At 43.1% G+C, this 12,484-nt stretch overlaps 1 long non-coding RNA gene across 1 annotated transcript; it reads left to right on the forward strand.

Moving 5' to 3' along the window:
* The first annotated feature begins 1,945 nt into the window (after positions 1 to 1,945).
* LOC141147826 (uncharacterized) lies at positions 1,946 to 2,371 on the forward strand. The gene is made up of 2 exons (XR_012245157.1): positions 1,946 to 2,097; positions 2,193 to 2,371. It is a non-coding gene; the product is annotated as an uncharacterized lncRNA (long non-coding RNA).
* The last annotated feature ends 10,113 nt before the right edge of the window (positions 2,372 to 12,484 follow it).

The raw sequence follows: 12,484 nt of genomic DNA on the forward strand, positions 1-12,484 counted from the left end.
CGGACCTCTAAGGACTCTCTGACCAATTGATTCCTTAGGTTTCTCTGCAGCCAATGGACTTCAAAAGGTCGTTCTGTAGCTAGCTTGTGGACTCCCGTAATAAACTGGGGAACATCAGGTAATAAAAACATTAAAGCTTGACAGTCATAACTACCATTTTTATCTTAGTTTCGTTAGATTACTTGTTATAAAAACATTGGGTTCTCCCTGCGACCAATAAACTCCTGATGTCTCTATACAGCCAATGGACCTTTGAGGTTTCTCTGTGGCCAAGTGATCCCTTAGGTCTCTCATCAGCCATTGATCTCTTGAGGTCCCCCTGCGGGCAGTAGACTCCTGAGTTCTCTCTGCCTCAGGTTGACTCATGAGGTCTCCCTGCAACCAAAGGACGTTTGAGAACTCTCTGACCAATGGATTCCTTAGTTTTCTATGCAGCCAATAGACTCCTGGAATAAACTCCTTGTAAAATAAAATATATAACTTGACAGTCATAATTACAATATTTATCTTAGTTTTCTTAGCTTACTTGTTATGTAAATGTTGAGGTCTCCCTGCAACCAATGAACACTTGAGGTCTTCATACAGCCAACGGACCTTTGAGGTCTCTCTGTGGCAAACTGACCCCTGAGGTCCCTCTGCGGTCAATTAACTTCTGAGGGTCTCTCTGTGTCTAATGGACTCCTAAGGGCCCTCTGCATACAGTGGACTCAAGTCTCTCTGTGGCCATGGGACTCCCGAGGAATCTTTGTGGCCAATGGAATTTTGGGTAAAAAATAGGAACCTCATATGATTGGGATTTTTAAGGCAACAAAAGATAGAAATATTTAAAAATTGAATAAATTTTATTATACAAAAATAGTTAAAAAATAATTAAACACAAAAGAATATACATTTATAAAGAAAACAAATATGATACACTACAGAAGTGGCAAAAAAATCATATAATCCAACGCGTTTCAAAATGATTAGATTTCTTCTTCAGGGATAAGTTTTTGCCATTGTCTGAAAGGCACAGAAATGAACATAAATATACATATTTATATTTGGAATACCAACAAAGAATATGTATGAAAAGGCTTACAATAATCATGATATACCTAGCGAATTCTCAGCGTGTCACTCCAAAAACTCCCATCCAATCGATGAACGGTCTTTAAATCGTGCAAAAGAGCCCCCAGATACTGAGATCCAAAAAGAGACGCCAAATTACCCCAAGCAACAAAAAGAAGCCAGGGGGAAGGGGGATGTGGAATCTGAAAAAACATGTGCCATCAGTAAGGGAGATATAACTTCTGTGGAAAAAAAAAAAAAAAAAAAACAAACAAACAGGAACCCAGACCAACCTTACATGGAAGATGCAGGCTCAAATGCGAAAAAATTCCGTATGTAGTAGAAAAAGGAAAAATGCCCTTCCTAGAGAAGGGAGAAAAAAGAAAAAATGCAAAAAATAAGAAAATACATAAAAATAAATAATGAAAATGAAAAATAATAAAAAACAAGATAAAAAACAGAGACAGTTATGTCCAAATAACCTATTGGACTTAACTCAAAGGGGACTGAATCTAATATATTGAAAAAATATATATAACCAGTAAGTGATATATATCAATGAAGTCGCATGAAAGCACTAAAGCCAAAGGGTACCGTGAAGATAAGGAATTTGCCCCAAAGGGGGGAAAAAGTTTTATTCTTCAAATAATTAAAAGAGTGGTATAAAATGAGTAACAAAAATCAATTGGTCATGCAATCAATGGCCAAAAAAGCAGCCATATAAGAGAGACTGTAAATGTAAATGTAGCTGACTCCCCAGACAATATCCACTAATAAGGATAAGTCTGGAGAGAGAGGACAATTAAAGATAAAATATATTGATCAGTCAAAAAAATATAATTGAATAATAATAATAACAATCTCCCTTATTGATGGCACATGTTTTTTCAGATTCCACATCCCCCTTCCCCCTGGCTTCTTTTTGTTGCTTGGGGTAATTTGGCGTCTCTTTTTGGATCTCAGTATCTGGGGGCTCTTTTGCACGATTTAAAGACCGTTCATCGATTGGATGGGAGTTTTTGGAGTGACACGCTGAGAATTCGCTGGGTATATCATGGTTATTGTAAGCCTTTTCATACATATTCTTTGTTGGTATTCCAAATATAAATATGTATATTTATGTTCATTTCTGTGCCTTTCAGACAATGGCAAAAACTTATCCCTGAAGAAGAAATCTAATCATTTTGAAACGCGTTGGATTATATGATTTTTTTGCCACTTCTGTAGTGTATCATATTTGTTTTCTTTATAAATGTATATTCTTTTGTGTTTAATTATTTTTTAACTATTTTTGTATAATAAAATTTATTCAATTTTTAAATATTTCTATCTTTTGTTGCCTTAAAAATCCCAATCATATGAGGTTCCTATTTTTCACTGTTATGGGATGATGGCAACCCTTTCACACTAATTTTGGAGAAGTCTATACTTATTCTATAATGGAATTCTGGGTTCCCTCTTTGGCCAATGGGCTTCTGAGGTTGCTCTATGACCAGTGAACTCCTAAGGTGTTTCTAGAGCCAATGTACTCCTGAGGTCTCTCTATGGCCAATGGACCACTGAGGTCTCTGTGGTTAAAATAATCCTAAAATCTTTGTTTGACCAATGGATTCCTTAGGTCTCTTTGCAGACTGTGGACTTCTGAGGTCTCTCTGAGGTGTGAGGCCAATGGATTTGTGAGCTTCCTTTGGGATCAATGGATTCCTGAGGTCTCTCTTAGGCCAGTCGACTCGGGAGGTCTCCCTATGACCATTCAACTCCAAAACTCTGTGGCCAATGGAATCCTTAGGTCTCCCTGCACCCATTAGACTCTTAAAGTCTCCCTGTGGCCAGTAAACTCCTGAGGTCTCTCGATCAATGGATTCTAGCAGCCTATTCGCAGAGAAAGATAAGTAAATTATGTCTTGGTATCTCACCTTGGGTTGTCAAAGAGGCATTTTAGTATTGATTTAAGGCATTTTTGATACTTGCATAACCACTCCCAAGAGTACTCTTGAGAGGAGTGCTGAGGCAAGGTGCTGTAATGTTTTCATGAAGCTATGTACAGCACCCTACTGGCTCCTCCCACCAGCCATGATCTGCCTGCTTTGTATAGACAAACATAAAAACCCAGTGATGATGTCCCCCCATCTAAAATATGGTATACAATGAAAATGGAAAGCATGCTGATGCTAATAAACCACTTTCAGTGGTATAATCAACAGACCAAATAAGAAAAGTTCACTTGTCAGGGGATCATATGCTTTAACTCACAAAGCATGAAAATAATCAAGAAACCGACAAGAAGTAAAGGGCCCGCAAGTTAAAAATAGACTTTGAAAAGTTAAAGGAGATCCAATGCTGCCAAACCCTGTAAAATATATTTATATCTTAGTACATTGCACAGTTCCTCGCACGGGAAACGTCAGCCTCCATCTAAATTCATGCCAGATTTTATTAGGTAGGATTAAGGACGTCACACTAATAAGATTCTCAGGGTTGATTTACTAAAGGCAAATAGACTGTGCACTTTGCAAAGTGCAGTTGCCCTCTGCAAAGTGCAGTTGTCCTCTGCAAGTGCAGTTGCTCCAAAGCTTAGTCAATGAGATAAAGCTTTAATTTGCAGAGAATACCTAATCACACGCAAGGAAAATAAATAAAAAAACAGGATTTTTGCTTGCACATGATTGGATGAGGGAAGTCAGCAGAGCTTCTGCTCAATTACTAAACTCTGGAGCAACTGCACTTGCAAAGTGCTCAGTCTACTTGCCTTTAGTAAATCAACCCCATACTGTCTGCTTTCGGGGCCATGCACCCGCACAGATGTCAGATTGGGAGCAGTAGCTGTGTTCATGCAGACGCTGCGTCCCAATTGACATCAATGAGAATGACAGCACAGGGATGCAGAGAACACCGGTGCATCACTGTGTGGATAAACGTGGCCCTCCATGGGTGTATGCTTTAGTATGGCCGATGTAAAAAACGACCTTAGTAGGAATTTAACAGGCATTTTTAAAGTTATGTTGTGTTTATGTCCGCCAGGGGCGTTGCTAGGTCTTCAAAAGATCTGGGGCTAGAGCCGATAACAGCGTAGTAAAGAAAGTCATACGCTTGGGCGGGCATACACATGTATATAATATACGTGTGTGTGTGTGTGTGTGTGTATATATCCCCAGAGAGGCCCCCTTACATCAGGGTCCCCAGACAGCCTCCATCTTGCATCAGGGTCCCCAGAGAGCCCCCCTTACATTAGGGTCCCCAGAGAGCCTCCCTCTTAAATCAGGGTCCCCAGAGAGCCTTCCCTCCCCTTGGAGACCCCTGCAGAGACTCAGGGCTATGGGCCCTAGATTCAGGGCTATAGCCCCAAAAGCCACCCCCTAGCAACGCCACTGATGTCCGCTTATAATGATTTTGGTGTATTTTTAGCAAAAATAGTAATTTCACACACATCTGCATTAATGCGGGGCCTAAAAAAACAGTAGCATCATTTATTTTATTCTACAGGTCATGTGCTTGCAGAAAGTTTATGGTTTGGGGGGAGTCTGGTCCTCAACAAACTCTGAAAGCGAAAAATAAAAAAACAATGGAAAAATTGCAAAAACGGTCAAGTTTAAAAGTACAGTGCAGGGCCTGGCAGCAAAAGGGTTAGTTGTTCCCATGCCCTTCTCTTTCTGGTATTCAGAGATCCCACCTGGAAGGGGGTGTGAGCTGATTTCTTGTTTTGAGGAGTGTGTGCGGAGATAAAATGATGGGGCTTCGGGGGTTTATTTGCAGATATATCTATGCAAAGCTAACTCTGCTGAGCGCCTGCAGCTTAGCATGTGTGTATAGAGTGGGGATCTGCAACCCTTCAATTGTGATCTAGCTATCAATCATGAGCAGGTGACAGGTAGATCACATTTGCTTTTCTGCCTTGCTGACCCTCAGCCTAAAGCACTTCTCCCTCACCTGCAGAGCAGCACAGGGAGTGTACTGCACTGATCCCTGCCAGCCCTCCTCTCCTGTCCATCCCAGGCGCTTGTGTGTGACATTGTGTAGGATGGAATGGCGATAGAATGTGATGGAATGGCGAGGAAGGCCAGTGGGAATTAGTGCACCAGAACCAGTAGATCTGTCACAGCAACTTCCCTGTGCTGCTCTGCATGTGGAAGGAACCACTTATATTTCATAAACTACTGTCCCCTGTACTTTGCCCTACTCACGCCCCAGTACTGTGCCCTGGTGTCCCTTTTACTTTATCCTCCTGATCCTCAGTACTGTGCCTTGGTGCCCCCCTATACTTTGCACTCTTGACCCCCCCAGTATTGTGCCCTGCTGCCCCCTGTATTTTGCCCTCCTGATTCCCCAGTACTATGCCCAGTTGTCAATCTGTACTTTGCTCTCTTGACCCCCCCAGTACTATGCCCTGCTTCCCGCCTGTACTTTGTCCTCCTGACCCCCCAGTACTGTGCCCTGCTGCCCCTGTGCTTTGCCCCCTGACCCCTCAGTACTGTGCCCTGCTGCCCCCTGTACTTTGCCCCCCGGTCCCTCAGTACTGTGCCCTACTGCCCCTCCCGTGTTCTTTTCCCTCCTAACCACTTGGTACTGTGCCCTGTTGGCCCCCTGTATTTTTCCCTCTTGACCCCCCAGTACTGTGCACTGTTCCCCCCCTGTACTTTGTGCTCCTGCCCTTCCAGTACTGTGCCCTAGCGCCCCTCTATACTTTGCCCTTGTGATCTCCCAGTACTCAGCCCTGATGTCCCTATGTACTTTGCCCTTCAGACCACCCAGTACTGGGTCCTGGCATCCACCCCCCTGTTTTTTTCTCTCCTGACCCCCCAGTACTGTGCTTTGCTGCCCCCCTATACTTTGCTTTCCTGATCCACCAGTACTGTGCCCTGCTGCCCCCTGTACTTTGCCCCCTCACCCCTCAGTACTGTGCCCTACTGCCCCTCCCCTGTAATTTGCCCTTCTGACCCCCCAGTACTAAGCCCTGCTGCTCCCTGTACTTCTCCCTCCTAACCCCTTGGTACTGTGCCCTGTTGGCCCCCTGTATTTCTCCCTCTTGACCCCCCATTACTGCGCACTGGTGCCCCCCTATACTTTGCTCTCCTGCCCTTACAGTACTGTTCCCTAGTGCCCCCCCTATACTTTGCCCTTGTGATCTCCCAGTACTGTGCCCTGATGTCTCCATGTACTTTGCCCTTCAGACCTCCCAGTACTGTGTGTCACGATTACGCATGCCCATGGCGACTAGCTAACCATGACGTGCGTTCCGTGACTTTGGTATAAGAGGAAATATGGGAATAAGGGGGAACTTTTACTGAGCATGTAAGACTGGCTGTGGTACTTTGACAGCCCGCACTACCTTTGGCCACCACTAGAGGGAGACTGCACTCCAATCCAGCTAGCTGACCACACACAGGCAGATATGAATCTTACATAAATTCTGGTGCACTCTAAGGGTTGGAGAGCAGTCTAGCAATTAGCACACGCTTCTAGGGTTCCTCCAGCTATACTGCAAGCTTGAACCCCGGTGTTCATCACCCTTCCCACTGTCCCCACACCCACACACCAGACACACAATAAACGATAGCCTGCCATCACCCAACAGTTTTCCCGCAGACTGGTCTGCTGAGCCACCACACACACAGATCTCCGTCTGGCAGATCTGTTAGCGTACAATCTGCATGCAATCTGCCAACACGCAGTGTAATTGCATACCGATTGGCACGTAACTTAGACCGAGTATGTAGGCACTAAAATACAACAACCTCTCCAGAGATATGAGTCCTAGCTTAGTATACAGAAGTCACTTATTAATTTTATCATTTAATATCCCGAAAGTGGGCAGTGCATATACAAGGAAAAAGGATATACAAAGAAAAAGGATATACAAAGGAAAAGGAGTTACCAAAAAAGATGCAAAAAATACAGAAAGACACACAATTGGCAATTTGATATGAAAATAAAAAGGGATAAAAGAGAAATAAACTTTACCAAAGTCTATCCTTTAGTAGAAGCATACTAAAACATGTAGGAAATCCCCAGTTTCGAACTGGCTTCGTGGAAGAACCACGTCCATATCTCAGGCTACCCAATTTATTGAAATATGGATGTGGGCTGGACTTTAGCCCTTGGCCAATCAACCCTTGGGGGTGTTCCTGTGTCAGCCCACAGGATGTTTTGTGTTCTGAAATGAGTCGAATTGGCCCAGAACGGCGCTGCTTGCTGGGTCGTGGATAGCATTTCCGATACCAGCGCATCAGTCCGATCACTACAGTACCAATCACTGCCTGCCTGTTGCAATCAGGCGCCATATAACGGTTTTGTGTGTTTTTCTAGGATTCCACACACAGTACAAATACAGAGTTACATGTACACGTAACCCATCACGTGTGCGATCAAAAGGAATTATTTTCATTACTCTGCCGCTAATTTGTTAGCTTTTATGAGGGATAAAAATAGGTTCCTTAGATCCGGTGGTATAATCAAAGTTTGCAGACCTTATGGGGCCTTGTGAATGCCCCCTGTGGATCCTTGTAGCCACACTGGCTAGGACTTCCTTTAATGGATTCAGAAAGGTGGCAATCTATGTTTACTCTAATGGGAACTTTTATTGGCATCTAGGTGTCACTTCAATCCTAGAAACTGGCTCTGTCCTTTTCAAATGCTAATGAAAGAACATATGTGCATGACTGATATTGAATACTATATTTTTAATAACCCAGAATGAAACTACATCTACAATTACACTACTTCTACAGATCACATCACAGCTCGTTAAGGCAAAATTATCCTACGCTTACATTTTTGTTACACTGTGCTTTTCTGCCCCCCTATACTTTGCTCTCCTGACCCCCCCCCCCCCAGTACTATGCCCTGCTGCCCCTGAGTACTTTGCCCTCCTGCCCCCCCCCCAGTACTGTGCCCTGCTACCCCCCCTGAACAGGACCTTCTTGGCTGTGTTTCTATCCTTATTATAAGAAATCTTCCTTTATATACAGTGCTTTAAAAATAAATTGTTACATGCAATATGTAAAGCACTGTGTAAACTGTTGGCGCTATATAAAATGTATACAGTATGCCTGTAATAAATAAATTCATAAGTTAATGATATGCTTCTTTTAGAACCACACCCATTTTTGATGAATGCACTGCCCATAATTAAAGTACATTCTCTGCTTACAACGGCTTGCTGGACACATGGTGAAAAAAGGTTTCCATGTAAATTGTTTTTGAAATGTTGCCAACTAAGATGGTCCTGATTAGAGTCCCCCTTTACACCTTACATCAGGACCCCCATCAGAATCCTCCTTTTATCAGCGTTCCACTTTACATCGGGGTCCCTATCACCATCTCTTTTTACATGAGACCCCATCAGAGTCTCCCCTAACATCAGGGTCCCTATTGGAGTCCCCCTCACATTGCAGTCCTCATCAGAGTCTCAATTTACACATGGGATGGGGGGGGGGGGGTGGCGCGATTGAAGTGGAGACCATATTCATCCTCTGCTGACCTTAAGATTTCACCATAGAAGGTCTAAAGGGATCAATTTCCAAATTTAGTTAGTCAGCACCAACATCCCCTTGTAATAGAATCTATAATCTGTGTATATTTATTCACTAGATAAGAATATCCACGCATGTTCCTGAGGAAGCTGTAAGGCGAAACATGTAGAACATAAAGTGTGGTGTTTTTGTATGGAAGAAATGTATCACTGTATATTCTTTGTTTTTTCTATGTGAATGTGTAAAAATAAAATAGTTCTTTTAACTATAATTGTTGTTGATGAGTATATGAATAGCACCCAGAAAGTCCCACACATCCCCCAATATGTTTTTTTTCCTCTTAAGATTTCACCCTCTGCACATTGAGAATATGCCACTAACCCCTGCTACCCTTGTAGCAGACCTAATGTGGCCCACGGCATGTAGTTTGGAGACCACTGCTCTAAAGTATTCCTCCTCACTCCTTCCCCTGCTGCTACATAAAAGGCTATGTAGAGATGTAGGGGAGGGATGGAAGAGCTGGGCCAGCACAGACCATAATTAGACACTTGCAGAAGAGGAGAGGGCTATGATGTGCAAGGAAGGAGCGGGCTGCGCTGGGAAACTGGCTTTTCCTGGAGTAGCTCAAAGGCACATTGCAACTGAATAAAAATAGTTTATTGAAAGTAAAGAAATACACTGTACTCATTTAAAATACTTAGTTGTTGACAAACTTCAGAGGGCAAACTTAAAAGGCGGGCTCTGCTATCCATACAAGCTTATGACAGCAGCCAAGGGTGGAGAGGAGGAGCGGAATAGGATGTACTGAACTGAGAGATTTCCTTTCCTCCAAATTTCATTTTTTAATCCAGTAAAATATCAGGGGGATGTCACTATTTTTGGGGGCTGCTACTTTCAATCTCTCCCAGTGGATTACAAATACAGTTGAGAGTCAATGCTCCATTGACAGCATGAAAGGGCCCCAACGCTGGCCGGCTGTTTACCACTGGCCAGTGGCTGATCTATTGTGCTGTCATCTCCAGTTTCTTGTCTATGGTATTCTACCCACCCAAGCTTCCTTTGAAGGGCATTTGCTTGTTTCATTCAAAGCCCTTTGAACAGTTCCAGGTGTGTTGGTGTTTCTCAGGTCCAGGTACAAGGCAGTCATCACTGGGGCAGGCAGGAGGATCCAAACAATCCCTGAGGACCGTGTACTAAAGCAATACATTTTAAAAATCTATTCAGTGATTTTTTTTTTAACCGTTTCAGCCCCGGAAGATTTGGCTGCTGAATGACCAGGCCATTTTTTTGCGATTCGGCACTGCGTCGCTTTAACTGACAAGTGCGTGGTCGTGCGGCGCTACACCCAAACAAAATTGATGTCCTTTTTTCCCCACAAAAAGAGCTTTCTTTTGGTGGTATTCGATCATCTCTGCATTTTTTATTTTTTTTGCGCTATAAACAAAAAAAGAGCGACAATTTTGAAAAAAACACAATATTTTGTACTTTTTGCTATAATAAATTTTCCCATTTTTTTTTAAAAAAAGCAAATTTTTTCTCAATTTAGGCTGATGTGTATTCTTCTACATATTTTTGGTAATAAAAATCGCAATAAGCGTATATTGATTGGTTTGCGCAAAAGTTGTAGCGTCTACAAAATGGGGAATAGATTTGCAGCATTTTTATTATTATTACATGTACTTCATCTCTCTGGCGCCTCCTCTGTTTCTAGAGGGTTCTGGAAAAAAAATGCAGGGCATGGGGATGGGAGTGGCATGGAGTGTATCTGGGAGCCCTGACCAATCCCATACCTCCCAACATTTTGAGATGGGAATGAGGGACACCTACTTGCAAACCTATGTAGGCATAAGACACGCCTCCTGACACACCCCCTTAAAGGAGAATTAACCGAAAAAAAGGTTAATTAAAGTGGAGTTCCACCCACTTTTACAACTCTTCAGCATCCCTCACTAAACACTGTAAACGAATTGGATATTTTTAATTTTTTTTCTCAGCACCTACTGTATATCTGCTGTATTCATTTCCTGTTTGCAATGCCTTCTGGGATGGGGCGGCAACTTCCTCTGAAACTGCCGTTGCTATGGAAACTTGACCTGAAACCTATTACACTGCTTGTGCTGCACTGAGCATGTGCGAGATCTGCAAGGATGAGATCCAGGAAGAAATACAGTCTGGCTTCAGATGCCCACACTTAAGATGGCCACGGCCTGCTGTAAGTTTATAAAATAACAAACTACTGCTATAAACTAACAAAACAGACCTTAGTTTACAGACTAACTTTACTAGAATACATTAAGCTTGTGTATTATAGGGGCATTTTTATTTAAAAAGTATGATTTCGGGCCGGAACACCACTTTAAATCCACAAGGACTTTTTTTTAATCACACCTATTCCTTTATATTGGCTTTTAACATTTCAAAATGCAGCAATTTAGAAATTGGATGAAAGGTTTAGTGCTGGGAAACACTTTTTGAAAGATAAAAAGTGCATTTTATATACAACTATATAGATCAGACCAAAATGAGGGACAAATGAGGGGGAATGAGGGACAGAGGGACATTGCTCCAATACAGGGACAGTCCCTCGAAATCAGGGACAGTTTGGAGCTATGTAATCCCCAACTAGTATTGGCAGGGGGCAGGCCTCCTATATATACTCATGGCCAGCCTGTTGTTGGAGGAATTGTCGGGTGGAAGAACTAGTGATGGAGTGTTAGGCTGTTGTGGCTCATGAGGGAACCCCCTTCCTGGGGGGGGGGTGAACTTGGGTCGGGAGCTGGGAGGGAACCTCTAGATACACGGTCATTGAGAGGTGTCTGGAACAGGAGCAGGAAGAGAACAGCGGGGAACATTGCCGGGCAAGTTGCTAGGAGGGATCCATTCCAGGGTCGGTGAGTGACAGGCACAGTGGAGAAATCTGGGAGAAACATGCCAGGAGCGGATGGGGAGCCAGAAGGAAAGGCTGTGATGTCTCCGGTGTTAGAGTTAAGTTGCAGAAGCCAGAAGGGTTGGCAGAATTTGCACTTGACTGTCTGGGACCAGTAGTCCACCAAGCTTTGCAGCTAGCACTAGAAGTATTTGTTTAAAGTGGTGTTCCGGCCGAAATTATACTTTTTAAATAAAAATACCCCTATAATACACAAGCTTAATGTATTCTAGTAAAGTTAGTCTGTAAACTAAGGTCGGTTTTGTTAGTTTATAGCAGTAGTTTGTTATTTTATAAACTTACAGCAGGCCGTGGCCACCTTAAGTGTGGGCATCTGAAGCCAGACTGTATTTCTTCCTGGATCTCATCCTTGCAGATCGCGCACATGCTCAGTGCAGCACAAGCAGTGTAATAGGTTTCAGGTCAGGTTTCCATAGCAACGACAGTGTCAGAGGAAGTTGCCGCCCCTTCCCAGAAGGCATTGCAAGCAGGAAATGATGTGATGGGCCGCGGCCAGGGAGGAGGAAGTGAAAAATGAATACAGCAGATATACAGTAGGTGCTGAGAAAAAAAATAAAAAAATATCCAATTTGTTTACAGTACACAGTTTAGTGAGGGATGCTGAAGAGTGGTAAAAGTGGGTGGAACTCCACTTTAATTGCGATCGGTTGCTAAATCAACAGCGCCTGCAGACCCCTGTCAGCAAATGGCTATTATTGAACTGTTGGGACTTATTCAGAGTAGGGCCTAAACACGTGCTAGCTGTATCAGGAAACTATGATTGTGCAGCAATAGAGAAAATGGAGTTTACTCAAGTGATGTGCTGGAGGAGTATGGAGTTTTAGAGACTGCCAATATAGATTCAAAACAATTGTTCAATTCATCAAGATCAATTATCTGGGAATCCCATGTCCCTTTCCCCAGTCCAAGTTAAATCCCCTAAATATAAACAACAAAAACAAGCTAAAGGACTGTTCATTGACTGGCAATGTGCGTCTGAAGTGAATGCCTGGCCTAGCAGGGTGATGTGTGGAACTAC

This window comes from Aquarana catesbeiana, linkage group LG06 (assembly GCF_042186555.1).
Source record: "Aquarana catesbeiana isolate 2022-GZ linkage group LG06, ASM4218655v1, whole genome shotgun sequence".
In the NCBI taxonomy this organism is placed as follows: domain Eukaryota; kingdom Metazoa; phylum Chordata; class Amphibia; order Anura; family Ranidae; genus Aquarana; species Aquarana catesbeiana.